Below are 15,464 nucleotides of genomic sequence, written 5' to 3'. Positions count from 1 at the left end.
AAAAATGTTTATTAATTTAGGTATAAAATTTCTCAACTTGTTGCTTTTTGCACCACCGAACCACAGTGGCTGTGCATAAAGTACACCAGGTCCATGAAATTCAACAAACTATAGAGAAATACGGTATTGAATACGATGCCTGGTCACCCTAAATTCTTGCTCTTTGCTCTGCTGGGTCAAAGGACCATTGCTAGAAATTCTCATCGGGTCTGTTTCTCTAATCTTATGTAACTTATCAGTCTCAAGCCTTTTTTTTTTTTTTTTTTTTTTTTTTAAGATTTTATTTGAAAGGAGGAAGTGAAAGAGCACAAGTTTGGGAGGCAGAAGCAGGCTCCCCACTGAGCAATGGGCCTATGGGTGGGCTCAATCCCATAACCCTGGGATCACAACCTGAGCTGATGGCAGACACTTAACCTACTGAGTCACCAGGTGCCCCATCGTAAAGCCTTCTTTACATATTTTTCTATGAACTAACTTCAATGCATTTTTAATGGCAGATCTAAAATTTAGCATAGTATTACATATTTAAGATTTAATACGCTTGTTTTTATCTGTAGGTTTGCTTGCTTGATTCTAAATATTCACGTGTACTGGAAAATTTGCTGTGAAACCTCTTTTCAATATAACCTAGTAGCAAGTTTAAGGTAATAATGTTCTTGCCTAATTCTGCCAATTAATTATTTCCATTATACTCCCAAATAAGTTAATATTTGTGCCTAATAACATTGATTCAGCCTCCTTTTTAAAATTTATAATTTTTCATAAGTAATTTTTTTAGGAACAGACTTACTCTCTTGGATTTCTGTTATTTAAGAACCTATTCTGTGTAGTCATTGGTACTATTTGTCAAATATTCCTGGCCTGTGCCTTCTGGACGCCTGGTAGTAGTGGGGGCCATATGTGTGGGTCTTATTTGTAAACTGTGAACAGCAATGATGCTTATCACTTGCAAAATAGAGACTTAATTGATGATGCAAGACTCAACTACAGAGCTTTTTTTTTTTTTTTTTTTTTTTTTTTTTTTAACTTTGGGCAAGGTGATTGACATCCTTCAACTAGTTGCTTCTCTGCCAGTTTGAGTTTGTGAGTTATGAGCAGCCTGGATCTTTGAGTTACTACCATTAGTGATGGACATAAAGCAAATGCAGGCAATTAAGCTTTGCTCAAGCATCTAGGATTTGGGGATATTTTGTTAACTGCTGCATAAATTAGCCTATCTTAACAGATGTGAAGTAAAACTATATCTAATGACAGAGGTACTCTTTATACTCACAGGCTAAAATTCATTGGTTACCTTGTATATTTGGGTACTTTGAGTTCTTATTTTTATTTTTTAAAAGATTTTATTTATTTATTCATGAAAGACACAGAGAGAGGCAGAGACATAGGCAAAGGCAGAAGCAGGTTCCCTACAGGGAGCCTTATGTGGGATTCGATCCTACAACCTGGGGATCATGACCTGAGGTAAAGACAGATGCTCAACCTCTGAGCCACCTAGGTGCCCCAGAGTTCTTATGTTTAAAGTAGAGCCAAACTTCATGTAGAATTATGTGAATGTAAAATCAGTCTCCCAAGTCATTTATAAATCTTAGAAAAAAAACATATTACAAATATGGTACCATTAATTAATAAACCATTGTTAGAAAATTGTTGTAAATACTGTTTAGATTTTATTTAGAACTTTTATGATTAACAGATGAAGATGTTGAGATTATATACCTTTTATTAATAATCCATCTATAGGGACACCTGGGTGGCTCAGTAGTTGCGTCTGCCTTTGGCTCAGGTCATGATCCAAGGGTCCTGGGATTAAGACCCCCAATGGGCTTCCCTCATGGAGCCTGCTTCTCCCTCTGCCTATGTCTCTGCCTCCCTCTCTGTGTCTCTCATGAATAAATAAATAAAATCTTAAAAAATATATTTAAAAAATCCATCCATAAATGGCACCAGTTTTTACAAGTATAGCACGATTCAATTCCAATACATTTCCTTAAAAACTGTATATTTATAGTAGAGTTTTAATTGTGTTTTTAGCACATTCATATTCTTGGTAACTATTGTATAATAAATGTTAAACGTTTTTCCTTCTGCATTTTTAGAATACATTTTTAGTTTTACAAATTAACTAAATTCATCTCCACAAAAAAATTCCACAATATAATGCATTTTAAAATTAAGAGAAAAATGTTAAGATTTTTATTTTCATTATGAAGTGTTTTCAATCACCTTCTAAAGTGTTAAAATATTCCCAACATTAGGGCAGCCCAGGTTGCTCAGTGGTTTAGCACTGCCTTAGGCCTAGGGCCTGATCCTGGGGACCCAGGATGGAGTCCCAAGTCCGGCTCCCTGCATGGAGCCTGCTTCTCCCTCTGCCTGTGTCTCTGCCTCTCTCTCTCTCTGTGTGACTATCATAAATAAATAAAATCTTTAAAATAAATAAATAAATAAATAAATAAATAAATAAATAAATAAATAAATAAATAAAATCTTTAAAAAAATATTCCCAGCATTAAAATAAATGCTCAGAAAAATGACAATTATTATTTTTTTTTATTTTTTACTTTTTCTTGAGGGGGGATTTTATGTTGAAGTAATCTCCACTCCCAGTGTGAGGCTCCATTCACAACCCCAAGATTAAGAGTTACCCATGCTCTACTGACTGAACCAGCCAGGCTCTCCAAAAATTACTTTTAAAATATTTTATGTATGTATGTATTTATTTGACAGAGAGCACAAGCAGGGGGAGCAGCAGAGGGAGAGGAAAAAACAGATTCCTTGCTGATCAGGGAGCCTGACGCAGGGCTCCATTCCAGGACCTTGAGATCCTGACCTGAGCCACCTAGGCGCCCCTCAATAATTCCCTTTTTTATAAACAAATCAGAGGTAGTTTGTCTATCTCTATTTTGATGGCTTTTATCAAAAAGGAATATTAAATCTCTCTGCTAACTTGCTTGCATTCTCTTTCCTTCTTTTTTTCCTCCCTCTCCTTTCCTTATCTTTTCCCCTTCCCCTCTCTGCCTGCCTGCCTTCCTTCCTCCCTCCCTCCGTCACTCCCTCCCTGTCTTCCTCCCTTCATCATTCCTTCCTTCTCTTTCTCTCTCCCCCTTTGTCTCTCTCTCTCCCTTTTTTCACTCTTTCTTTCTCTACCTAAGGAACTTTGCTTGGAGTAATTAAGCTTTTTGTGTATTTCTTGGATCATGGCTTTTTAAAATATCATTCTAACACTTGCATTTTTCTTTAGACAATTCACAGTGGCATAGCCTAGTGTTAAATAGCACAGACTGGTCAGACAGCTTGAAACTTAGCTGCAGAACGTGTTATTTGCTTCTAGGGCAGGTTTCTTAACATTCTCACTGAGAACGTTTTACATTTAATTTGTTTAGTTACAAAGAAAAATTCAGAAGCTATATTTCTCTTGAATGTTTTGACATTTTTGTGTCTCTGTGGAATTTTTTTCATTTAAATTCATTGAAAAAGTCGTTTTTTAAAAAAAGTAGTTCCTTATATTGTCTTCTAATTTATGTAGGATCTGTAGTGATGCCCTCTCTTCAGTGTTACCAGTAATTGTGTCATTGACTTTTTAAATTATTATCGCTCTGAGTAGGAGTGTTGATTTATAGACAAGCAATCAGTTTTTGGATTTATTATTTTCTCTATTTTTTTGTTCATTTTGTAGTCATTAATTTTGTGCTCTTCATTTACTTATGCTAATTTGACTTTTTTTTTTTTTTTTTTTTATGATAGTCACAGAGAGAGAGAGAGAGAGAGAGAGAGAGGCAGAGGGAGAAGCAGGCTCCATGCACCGGGAGCCCGACGTGGGATTCGATCCCGGGTCTCCAGGATCGTGCCCTGGGCCAAAGGCAGGCGCTAAACCGCTGCGCCACCCAGGGATCCCTGCTAATTTGACTTTAATTTGTTCTTCTATATTCTACTCAGTAAGGTAGAAGCTTAAATCGTTAATTTAAACTTTTATCCTTTTCTAATATCTAAACTCTTAAAACAATAAATTTCACTGTAAGCACTATTTTATCTTCATACAACAAATTGTAATATATTATGATTTTAATTTCAGGAGGTTATTTTTAATTTTATTTAACATGCAGTTTCCTTAACTGTACTGTTTGATTTCCAAATCATTACTTTCATTAAAGTCAGAAAAAAACTTTTCATCATAACAAATCCTTGAAATTTGTTGAGTTTTATGGTCTATTTTGTTGAATGCTCCTTACTTGATGAGAAAGGAGTGTTGAAATTTTACAATTGTACATTTTTCTGTTTTCCTTTTAAATTGCCAGATTTTGGTTCTATTAATATCATTTTTGAGTATGTACAATTAAGGATTGATGTCTTACTGAAAAATTGACCAGTTATAATATGAAATGTTCTCCTTTATCTCTTCTAATAGTTCTTGTTCTGAAGTCTAGTTTGACATTAATTTAGCCATACCAGCTTTCTTATGATTAGTTACATATCATATATTTTTGTTGTTGTTACTGATTTTACTTTTTAAACATGGAAAATTGTATGCATCCTTGTAAATTTCCTTAAACCTGTTTTCTTTCTTTCCTTCTTAACTAGTTTGTTTTGATAAATTGAAAATGGATTTACTTCAGATAGCACATAGTTAGAATTCATGTTTTTATTTCCTTTTTAATTTTTTATTGTCTAGGTCATTTATATTTGAGGTAATTTACCATATGTTTGTGTTTAACTCTAGCACTTTTTAAAATTCCATATGTATTATGTTTTTCCATCTTCCTAAAATTTATTTTTTAGGATGGCATTTTCCCCCACTCTTGGCATGATTACTGTAACATTTATTTTTTATTCTGTGGTGTTTTTTTTTCCAGGATTTACACTACATATATTTATAGTATTATAATCTACTTTCATAAAATATAATGTCAGCCCACATAAAAAAGCTTCAATATAGGTAGATCCTCCTACTACCATTTATTCTATTGTTGAAATATATTTTATTTCTATGCATTAGAAATCAAAAATTAAATGCCCAATTACCATACAAACAAAATACTAGAAAAGTATAATTATTTATTTATCCCTTTCACTATTCTTCTCTTATTATTTCCATCTGATATCATTTCCCTTCAGCTCAAAGAAGTTTCTTTAAAAATTTCTTGTAGCTGAAGTCTGCTGGCAGCTACATCACTCATATTTGTTCATCTTGTTCTTTATTTTTACTTTTTTTATTTGCTGGTTTTATAATTGTAGGCTGACAGCTTTTTTCTTCCAATAATTTAAAGGTTGCATAATTTTTGATGAAAAAGTTATGGGAATTTTCATTTTTGTTTCTTAATATATAATGATTGGGTGTGCCTGTGTGTTTTCCTGACTGCTTTATTAATTGTTTTCAACAATTTGATTATGATGTGACATGGTATGTTTTTGTTTTTGTATTACTTGTGGTTTGTACTGCTTCTTGAATTTCTACGTTTATAGTTTTCATCAAATATGAAATATTTTCATATAAAATTTCTTCAAATATATTTTCTGTCCCCTGCCCTTTTCTAAGACTTCAATTTCATATGTGTTATTGTCCTACAAGTCACTCAGACATTCTTACTATCCTTTTTTCAGTTTTTGCTATCTCTGTGTTTTATTTTGAATATTTTATATTACTTTACTTTCAGGTTCACCTGTTATTTCATCTTTAGGGTCTATTCTATTAATCTTATTTAGGAAAATTTGATACATAAATTGTGTTTTATATCTTTTAGAATCATTGCTAATTCCATAATTCTTATCTCTTGCAATTTTTTATTGCCAGATTTTTCTATGATATAGGTCACATTAACTTATTTATTCATTTATGTGTTTTTGGGAGACAGGAATGCCATTATTCTAGGATTAGGCCTATTTTCTTCAAACCTGTTGCTAAGGTACAGCTTTGCTCTTGTATTAAGCAGATGCTCTCCATTCCAACTGTTCAAGACTCTAAAAGTTTCAGGGAGATCTGGAAGTTGTTCTTCCTACTACAGTTTTTCTTGTTTGGTCTTATGGAGTTTAATCCTAAATTTGTTCAGACTGGTATTTACCTGAAGACTTAGAGACTTTGAGATTCTGGAATTTATTTCTCTGTGCAGTTCCTGCTGCTCAGGTACTCTGACCTACAAATCTAGGTGCCTTCACTTTCTTGAACGCTAATTTTAGTTTCTTCAACTCAGAGAAAGTGCTGAATTCTGTTTGGGTTTCCTCTCCCCACACTGCTATCTGCAAATTGTTCCCAGACAGAAAGCAAAGCATTTCATAGGATTCATCTTGCATCCTTTCTTTCAGTGACTACAGCCCTGCATTTCTGGGGTCCAATGACTGAAAAGTACTGTTTCCTATATGTTGTCCACATTTCTAGTTATATGTGTGAGAAGGTAATTCTCATAGAAGTTACTCCTTCATGGACTAAAGGCCAAGAATCCAAAACATCATTTTAATTCAATAATATTTGTGTGGCTTATAGAACTTCAGTCTTTTTGAAGGAAGATATAATCTTAAGTGTAAATGAAACCATATAACATACTAAGGGCAACTTTCTTATTTATTCATAGTAAAAATTTTTATCTATTCAACATGTGTTGCTGAACTAAGATTCTTTATTCTATATGCAAATAATTCTTCTATGATCTGACTTTTTGTAAGTTTAGTCTTACTCAAGAAAACTATTATTTCACTTTTACCTTTTGTAAGCTTTAAAGTATAGGAACTTAAGGGATTCTTTTTACTGAAATAAGTCTCTGTAGGCACAAGTGTTAGTTCAGTTAATATTGATTTAACAGCCTGTACCAGAATGCCATATTGCTTTTGGCAAGTTGTCTAGATGTCCATTATCTCTAATGTGGGTTCACCTAAGGATCAAGAATTCCAATGACAGTAACAAGAGGGCTAAATCTTTTATTAAGGTGATATAATCCAGAGGTTCCTGGCATCTTTGGAGGTGAAAAACCACAGGCTGTGTGAAACAATTTAAAGAATAGGTTTACTTGACACCAAGAGTAGAGAATAAGAAACACTGGCTTCTTCAGCTCCCACAAAGGTATTAAACTCAGAGGGAATCTCAGGGGCTAATATTTAAGTGAAATAATATGGAAGAATAATTGTAAGGACCCTTCACCACTTTGAAACCTTCTCCATTTTTGACTTGAGTTTCTCGGTTCATGATCCCAATGTATAGTAGTTAATTTGTGGCAAGATTCATCTTTCTATATTTACCATACCTTCATTCTGGCTACCTTCATGTAGCCAGAATGAAAATTTAATTTTAATTTTCCATTAAAAATCTGAGGAACGAAGTATTCAGAATCCATGAAGAGAAAGCTACAAGTTGAGGTCATTTCAGTTATTCTAAGTATGATGTTATTGACCAGGAGCATTGGTTGTTCATTTTAAAATGAGTTAGGTAGATGTTCCAATAATCATAACATAAGGAAAATTTCGTTTTTTAAGAATTTTTTCTTCAAATAAGAAACAGGGAGAGATGGTGACAGAGACACTTGACAGGTTGACAAGCAACCAAGCCCATTTTATGTTTCCTACCTGAGATAACACTGCATTTAAAATCTGATTGCTTTTTCAGGTCCTGAGTCAGACAGAGCTGTCTCTGGCAACAGAAAGGATGGAAAAGGAGATATCTAAAATAAGACAACTGTGTGATGCCGGTACTCATAATTCAGTTATGAGCTTCTGTTGTAGTAAGTGTCTATATTGCTATGAACAACCAGGACTATGCCAGAATGTTGGAGCAGTAAGGACCAAAGACCCACGTTTCAGATTAAGACTGTCATTGACTGAAATCTGCTTATAGGAAAACACCGTTAGCTGAAAGGTGAGTGGTTTGACTTATCTTTCTTCTTAGTAGTTTGAAATTACAAATGTTCTTTTATAAGGCTATAAGGAACCCTTGTATTTAAAGAATCATAACTCATTGTTACTTGATCTGCCATCCATGTTCTCCTTCTAAGAACTCTCTCTTAGCCAGCGGTCTCTTTTTATATCATAACATTGTATTCAGGGGTTTCTTGTAGCACAAAAGAACCCAGAGCATTTTTGGCAGGAGAGGTAAAAGGAAAACAGATGAAGAAAGCAAGCCAAGTCATCTCGGTTGGTATATATATATATATATATATATATATATATATATATATACACACACACACATATATATATGTGTGTGTGCGTGCACGCACGCAGTCCATTTTTGAAACTAGCTGATATAGGTATCACCTGATTTCTGATCATATTTTCTCCCAGAATTACTTTCCATTTCCTTTGTTTCAACAGCATAGAGGGATTCTCAAAGCATGTTCTCAGGACAATTTTGCCAAAAATCCCAAACCACAGAAGGGTAGAGGAATCTGAGACTCCACAATCTGCCACTTTGACCTATTGATTATTTTGAGCTGTAGGTACTTGGAAAACAGCAAATTCAGGGATATTTCTCTGAACTCCCCTTATGTGCTTAAAGGAAGATCCTCCAAATGGAACTCCTTGTCATAAATCACCTCCCAGGACTGTCATGAACCAGGGAGTACGGACTTGTCACAGGAGAGGAGTCTAAAAGTCAACACCATACCCAGAAAAACTTCATCTCAAGCTATCACATTTCCCATTTCTTCTCCTTTCAGCCATCACCATTCCTAAAAATCATTTCATCTCCCCTAAGAGATGCACATCCCTTCCCCTTTCTTTCTTAGAGTGATATCTAAATCTGTATTTTAAACCACCTCAGGGAATTACTCATTTTCTCGTGGGCATCTTCTTGTATACATGACAGATACCTGTTAATCAAATGTCTGTTTCTTTTATTCTTCTTAATCTGCCTTTAACTTTAGGATTCTGAGCTAAGAACTCCAGAAGGTAGAGGTGATATTTTTTTTTTTTTGGCCTCCTCTACACCACAAATAATTCTTTTAATATAGTGTGATAGTACATAATTATGGCATGTCGCTTGAATCCCTTGTACCATGTTTATTTGTTATAATATATCTTATTCATAGGAACCAATATTTGTTGAGAAATAACTCAATAAGTACTGAAGTATTGTTCTAAGTCACTTAATACTCATAACATTATAAAGTACTATCAACATCCACATTTCATAGATGAGGAAAGAAATTAAATAATGTCCCCAAGTTTACACAGACTGTAAGTAGTAAGGCAAAAATTCAAACCCAGCCAATCAAATCCATGCTTTTACACACTATACTATAATGTCTTTTTATAGCCTCATAGGGTCACACACAGTATTGTACAAATAATATGAACTCAGTAAGTACGTGTAGAATAATGATTTTTGAGGTCAAATAGGCTGTTAATAAATGGCATTTTTAAATTTTATAATTAAAATGCATATTATTAAGCACTATTTTTGGACTGTTAAAGTTATTTTGTTTAGTTAGAAAATAAAAATATAAGAAATAATTTTATTTTAATATTATATTGATCTAATAAGGTATAAGTAGTTGAGTAGAACCACTCACTTGGAATTTTCTAAATTACCACGTGTAATTTTAAACAACTCTAGCAATTTACTAGGGATTCTCAAACTCCTCCTAGAATTCTATTATTGAACTGCTCTTATATTTTGGTAAAGTCGCTTAACCTTCTTTCAGTGCTCACTTCTGAAAAAGAAAGATAAATAATTCTTACATAAGTTCAGGAGGCAATTCACAGAGAAGTAAATAAAAGATTCTACACATTCATAAAATTCTAGAGCTATGCTTGACCTTAGGAGCTCATTTATCCTCCTGGGAATCAAGTTTCTTGTAGGTAGATGTTTTTTCAGCATTGTGTGTGTGTGTGTGTGTGTGTGTGTGTGTGCAGCTTCCAACAGTACAAAAAATTTGCTGTGAGGATTTAGAAAAAAGGAAAATCTGGATCCTAAACCATTTGCATATCCTATTTTTAAACACCATTTCAGATTCAATATTTATCTAAGATATACACTGACTTATTCTTATGTCCTATAATTCAACATTTAATCTTTACTTTTGACTTAACATCTTAGAAATTTTTTGTTACCTTCCCTTATGGAACTACCATTCTCTCCATCATGAGAATTCCCCTGTCAAGCTCTTCATTAAGATTAAGACTCCTTTCTTGATCTTTGGTACTCTTCCAGTATCTTTTAACTTTACTTTCTCTGTCCTCTATTTGCTTTGCTTCATTCAGGTGAGACTCTTAATGAGGTCTTTAGTCTCTCTTTCTCCTATTTTTTTTTAATGCTTAACCTCTCTTTCTAACACTTAGAATGATATCCTTTGCAATCAAAACTTAAATTCTGATGTCATGCCTATTAATGTACTCCAAGACCTATGCCACTTTTTATATATCTTGGACTTAATAATAGTAGGCTGTAGAATCTTCACCTCCTTTAGCCTATATCCTCTAAAGACAAATAATTTATTCTGAATACCATGCCATTTTTCTTTATACTTTTGAAATTTTAGTGCATATATACTGGGAATGAGAATATACAATAAAAAGAGAATACAGAGAGTTTAGAAAACTTAAAAATGTAATGAATATGCTAGACTAGGAAATATAGAAGTGGAGATAAAATATTGAACATTGATAACTAGATGATTGATTGTACCATTAATACAGATTTTGAATTCAGGATGGAAACATTTAGTTGGAAAAAACTGTGGTTTTGTTGAATCTGAGTTGCTGGCAGTGCAATAAGGCATAATGGTTTTACAAGTATTTAGAAATTTATGACTCTAGAATCTTGCGAATGACTTGAGGATTGGAGGTACAGACATATATTTCACAAAGAGATGTGACTTGAAGTCATAGAAATAGATGAAATTTTAAAGAAAAAGAATGAAAAGTGAGTGAGCCATAGGTGAATTATTGAGAAATGCTGACATTTGGGGAAAAATTAGAAAATAAATTGTCACAGATAGAAAGAAAACTAGGAGAATGCAGAATTATAAAAGCAAAGTCTTTAATTAGAAGTACATACTCAATATAGTCAAGATGCCTATACATAGAATTAAAGATATTTCAGGGAGTGATATTTGCCAATCAGTCTATTTTCTTTAAATAGTATTCTTTTAACTCCTAAGCAGAGAAGTGATATTGCTACAAACAAGGAGTATATTTATTAAACCGGGTATGTTTTATGAGAGATACCTTGGAAATAGAGTGTTTTTTTAATAAGTCATGACACATTTTAAAACTTGTGTCCAGTTCCTAGCTTGTGAAGGGTTCACAAGGTCCACAGTGCCTGACTTTCTCACAGAGGCTATTCCAAGGACTACATATTCCAGACATGCTGAGCCAGTTCATTCTCAGGTTAATACAGTGTGGTCTTCATCTGTCAAGGGTGAAATGTTGCTGGGAATCTAACTACCTTACAAGTGGAGTCACAAGAACGGCCACATTTCATTAATATTAGAGTTAGATCAAGATATTGTGGGTCTCGGGATGCCTGGGTGGCTCAGCAGTTAAGCGTCTGCCTTTGGCTCAGGGCGTGAACCTGGAGTCTCGGGATCGAGTCCCGCATTGGCTCCCTGCATGGAGCCTGCTTCTCCCTCTGCCTGGGTCTCTGCCTCTCTCTCTCCCTCTCTGTGTGTCTGTCATGAATAAATAAATAAAATCTTTTTTTTAAAAGGTATTGTGGATCTCTAACTGGCTAGTCTTTATTTTTTGAACTTGAATTTGACCTTGCGATTATTAATTCATTATCTCTCTGCTCCAAAGTAACCTCCTCTTTTTTTCTGTTCTGTGAAAATGAATATGGACCTTTAAAATATGTTTGTGGTTTTTTTTTTCAGGCAGTACTGAAGCTTTCTCAATAGAGAATTCTAGAGAAACATAGTGGGCAGAAAGGGTTTTGCTTCCTAATAGTGGTATGCTTGATAGACTCCTGCACTGCATGTGGCTTACCCAGTTCACAGCTCCTATAATGTGAGAAGTTTGTCCAGTATTAGGCTCTTACAGTGTAGATGGCTTCTCTAGCACCGGGTGCCTGCAGTAGATGACGGTTAGCAGCACCCATATGCCAACAGCTTTCCCCAATCTTTTTTGGACAGTTTTGTATCGGAGGACCTCCAGCTTTTTCAGGCCTTACAGGATGAATAGCTTTCCCAGGCCCTAGGGGGTAGATTTCTAGCATGTTCCACGAGCCTCCACTCCAGGAAGCTTTCTGCCAAAATGTGAGTCATAGTGGTATACTCTCCAACAAAGTCTGAACCTCAGAAGGATGGGGATATATAGGGAGCTTTTTCTTGGGTGTTCATATCAATACTAGGGCTAATGACTACTCCTTATATCTAATATTTCTATGGTCTCTAGAGTTCTCTTGTTAACCCATCTCTCATTATTTTAAAATCTTGTTATATTTAATAACTCTTTATATTGATATTATTGTTCAAATTACTGCATGGTTTCCTTTTCCTGATTGAACCCATCCTGGTACATTGACCAAATGACATCCTACAATCAAATTTATGAAACTTTATGCAACTTAATAGAAAATGTATGTTTTTGTGCTAGTTATCATAATTAAATATCACCACCTCTCCAAATCTATATCCTACATGGATTATAGATATAAATTTAAAAATTAAGGTTATACAGTTTTTAGAACAAAATATCAGTGAACATATTTATTGATTTAGAAAAGACAAAAATATCTTGCATAGAACCATTGCAAAACCCATTATAAAATTTTAAAAAATGAAAAATTGTACTAAGTTCAAATAAGAATTTATATTCATCAAGAGGCACCATTAAGTAATTATAAATTAAATGACTTTAATTTACAAAAACAACTCCTATAAATGATTACAAAATGCTGACAACACAATGGAAAAATAAGCAAAAGACTTGATATAAAACAAGATGTATATCCAAATGGCAAATAATTATATGAAAATGTGTTCAATTTCATCAGTCATTAGGAAAACACCAATTATCTAAAATGTGATATGTGCTAACACTACAAATACTAGAAGGGCAAAGATGAAAAAAAAATAAGAAAAAATGTACAAAATACTAAGTTTCCAGCAAGGGTGTGAAACACGTGGAATGCTCACAAATTGTTAGTAAGAATACAAAATGGTATAACAAGTTTTCTAAATTGTTTGCCAATATCTACTAAAATGAATATATGGATAGTGTATCACCCAAGCATGTATGTTTACCAAAAATATGTTCAAAAATGTTCATAACAGGGGATCCCTGGGTGGCTCAGTGGTTTGGCTCCTGCCTTTGGCCCAGGGCGCAATCCTGGAGTCCCAGGATTGAGTCCCGCGTTGGGCTCCCGGCATGGAGCCTGCTTCTTCCTTCTCCTGTGTCTCTGCCTCTCTCTCTCTCTCTCTCTCTCTAAAATGAATAAATAATTAAACCTTTATAAAAAAAAGTTCATAACAGGACTATATATAATAATCCAGGACTTGAAGTAACTGCTATCCAACAACAATGAATTGGAAAAAATATAGTATAATTAAGTAATTGAATACAGAAATGAGAACTGCCAAACTCTTCCACACAGAAGAAGCTAGACAAGAATCAAATAATTGGAAATCAACCTCAGTGGATAAAGTCAAGTTTGTGGAAAAAAGTATGTGGATGGACAGAGGGTGGATTTGGAGATGGCTGTTAATCTTCTGGTTCTCAGTGCTAAAATAACAAGTGTGCTGACATTTTAAAATTAATTAAGGCTCTACTGTTCTTTTGGTTTCTATTTCATTGATCTCTATTCCCATCTTCATCATTCCTCTTCTCCTGAGTTTTGGCTTATTTGCTATTTCTTCCCTAATTCCGTTAGGCATAAGGTTAGGTTGTGTATTTGAGACCTTTCTTGTTTCTTGAGAAAGGCTTGTATTGCTATATACTTCCCTCATAGGACTGCCTTAGCTGCATTCCAACGGTTTTGAACCATTGTATGTTCATTTTCATTTGTTTCCATGAATTTTTAAAATTCCTCTTTAATTTCCTGGTTGACCATTCAATCTTTAGTAGGATGTTATTTACCCTCCATGTATTTGAGTTCTTTCCAAATTTCTTCTTGTGATTGAGTTCCAGTTTCTCAGCATTGTGGTCCAATCTTTTGATACCAGTTTAGACCTGATTTGTGACCCAGTATGTGATCTATTCTGGAGAATATTCCATGTCTGGTCTATGTTACATTTGGGCTCTCTTTTCATGTAAAGGTTTCCTTTTAATATTTCTTATAGGGTTAGTTTGGTGATCACAAATTCTTATAGTTTGTTTCTGGAAGTTTTTTATCTTTCCTTCTACTTTGAATGACATCCTAGCTAGATAAAATATTCTTGGCTGCATATTTTACTCACTTAGCATGCTGAATATATCATGCCAGTCCTTTCTGGCCTGCTAGGTCTCTGTGAATATGTCTGCTACCAGTCTAATGTTTCTACACTTGTAGGTTATGAACCTCTTCTCTGCAGCTGCTTTCAGAACAGATCAACAAAACTAAGAGCTGGTTCTTTGAAAGAATCGATAATATTAATAACCTCTGGCCAGACTTATTAAAGAGAAGAAAGAAAGGACCAAATAGATTAATTCATGAATGAAAAAGGAGAGATCACAACCAACACTGAAGAAATACAATTACAAGAACATATTATGAGCAACTATATGCCAACAAAATAAGCAATCTGGAAGAAATGAATGCCTTCCTGGAGACGTATAAATACCAAGACTGAAACAAGAAGAAGTAGGAAACCTGAACAGGCCCATAACCAGCGAGGAAATTGAAGCAGTAATCAAAAATCTCCCAACAAATAAGAGTCCAGGGCCAGAGGGCTTCCCAGGAGAATTCTACCAAACATTTAAAGAAGAATTAATACCTATTCTTCTGAAGTGGTTTCAAAAAATAGACATGGCAGAAAAACTTCTGAACTCTCTATGAAGCCAGCATTACCTTGGTTCTCAAACCAGATAAAGACCACACCAAAAGAATTACAGACAACTATCCTTGATGAACATGGATGCAAAAATTCTCACTAAGATACTAGGCAATAGGATCCAACTGTACATTAAAAGGATTATTCACCACAGCTGAGTGGGATTTATTCCTGGGCTGTAAGTATGGTTCAATACCTGCAAATTTAATCGATGTGATACACTAAATTGATAAAAGAAATGAGAGGAACCATATGATCCTGTCAATAGATGTAGAAAAAGCATTTGACAAAGTGCAGCATGGTTTCCTGATTAAAATTCTTTACATTATAGGGATGGAGGGAACAAACCTCAGTATTATAAAAGCCATATGTAAAAAGCCCACAGAAAATATCATTCTCAGATGATGTTTGAGTTTTTTCCAAATCTCTCAGATTTTCCCCTAAGGTCAAGAATACAGCAGGGATGTCCACTATCACCACTGCTGTTCAACAAAGTACTAGTCCTAGCATCAGCAATCAGACAACAAAAGGAAATAAAAGGCATCCAAATCAGCAAAGAGGAAGCCAAACTTTCAG

The 15,464-nt window shown here is 34.3% G+C and overlaps 1 long non-coding RNA gene across 3 annotated transcripts in view; it reads left to right on the top strand.

Annotated features, from left to right (window-relative positions):
- The first annotated feature begins 3,808 nt into the window (after window positions 1-3,808).
- The window catches only part of LOC119874733, a 38,655-nt gene continuing 26,999 nt past the window's right edge, over window positions 3,809-15,464 (top strand). For all 3 annotated transcript variants that reach the window (XR_005371135.1, XR_005371137.1, XR_005371136.1), the window contains exons 1-2: window positions 3,809-3,940; window positions 7,589-7,837. This is a non-coding gene — a long non-coding RNA (uncharacterized LOC119874733). The remainder of the gene's footprint in view (window positions 3,941-7,588; window positions 7,838-15,464) is intronic.

Source organism: Canis lupus, chromosome 16 (assembly GCF_011100685.1).
Source record: "Canis lupus familiaris isolate Mischka breed German Shepherd chromosome 16, alternate assembly UU_Cfam_GSD_1.0, whole genome shotgun sequence".
Classification (NCBI taxonomy): domain Eukaryota; kingdom Metazoa; phylum Chordata; class Mammalia; order Carnivora; family Canidae; genus Canis; species Canis lupus.
Note: the sequence above shows the minus strand (reverse complement) of the source record. Positions and strands in the feature narration are given on the sequence as shown.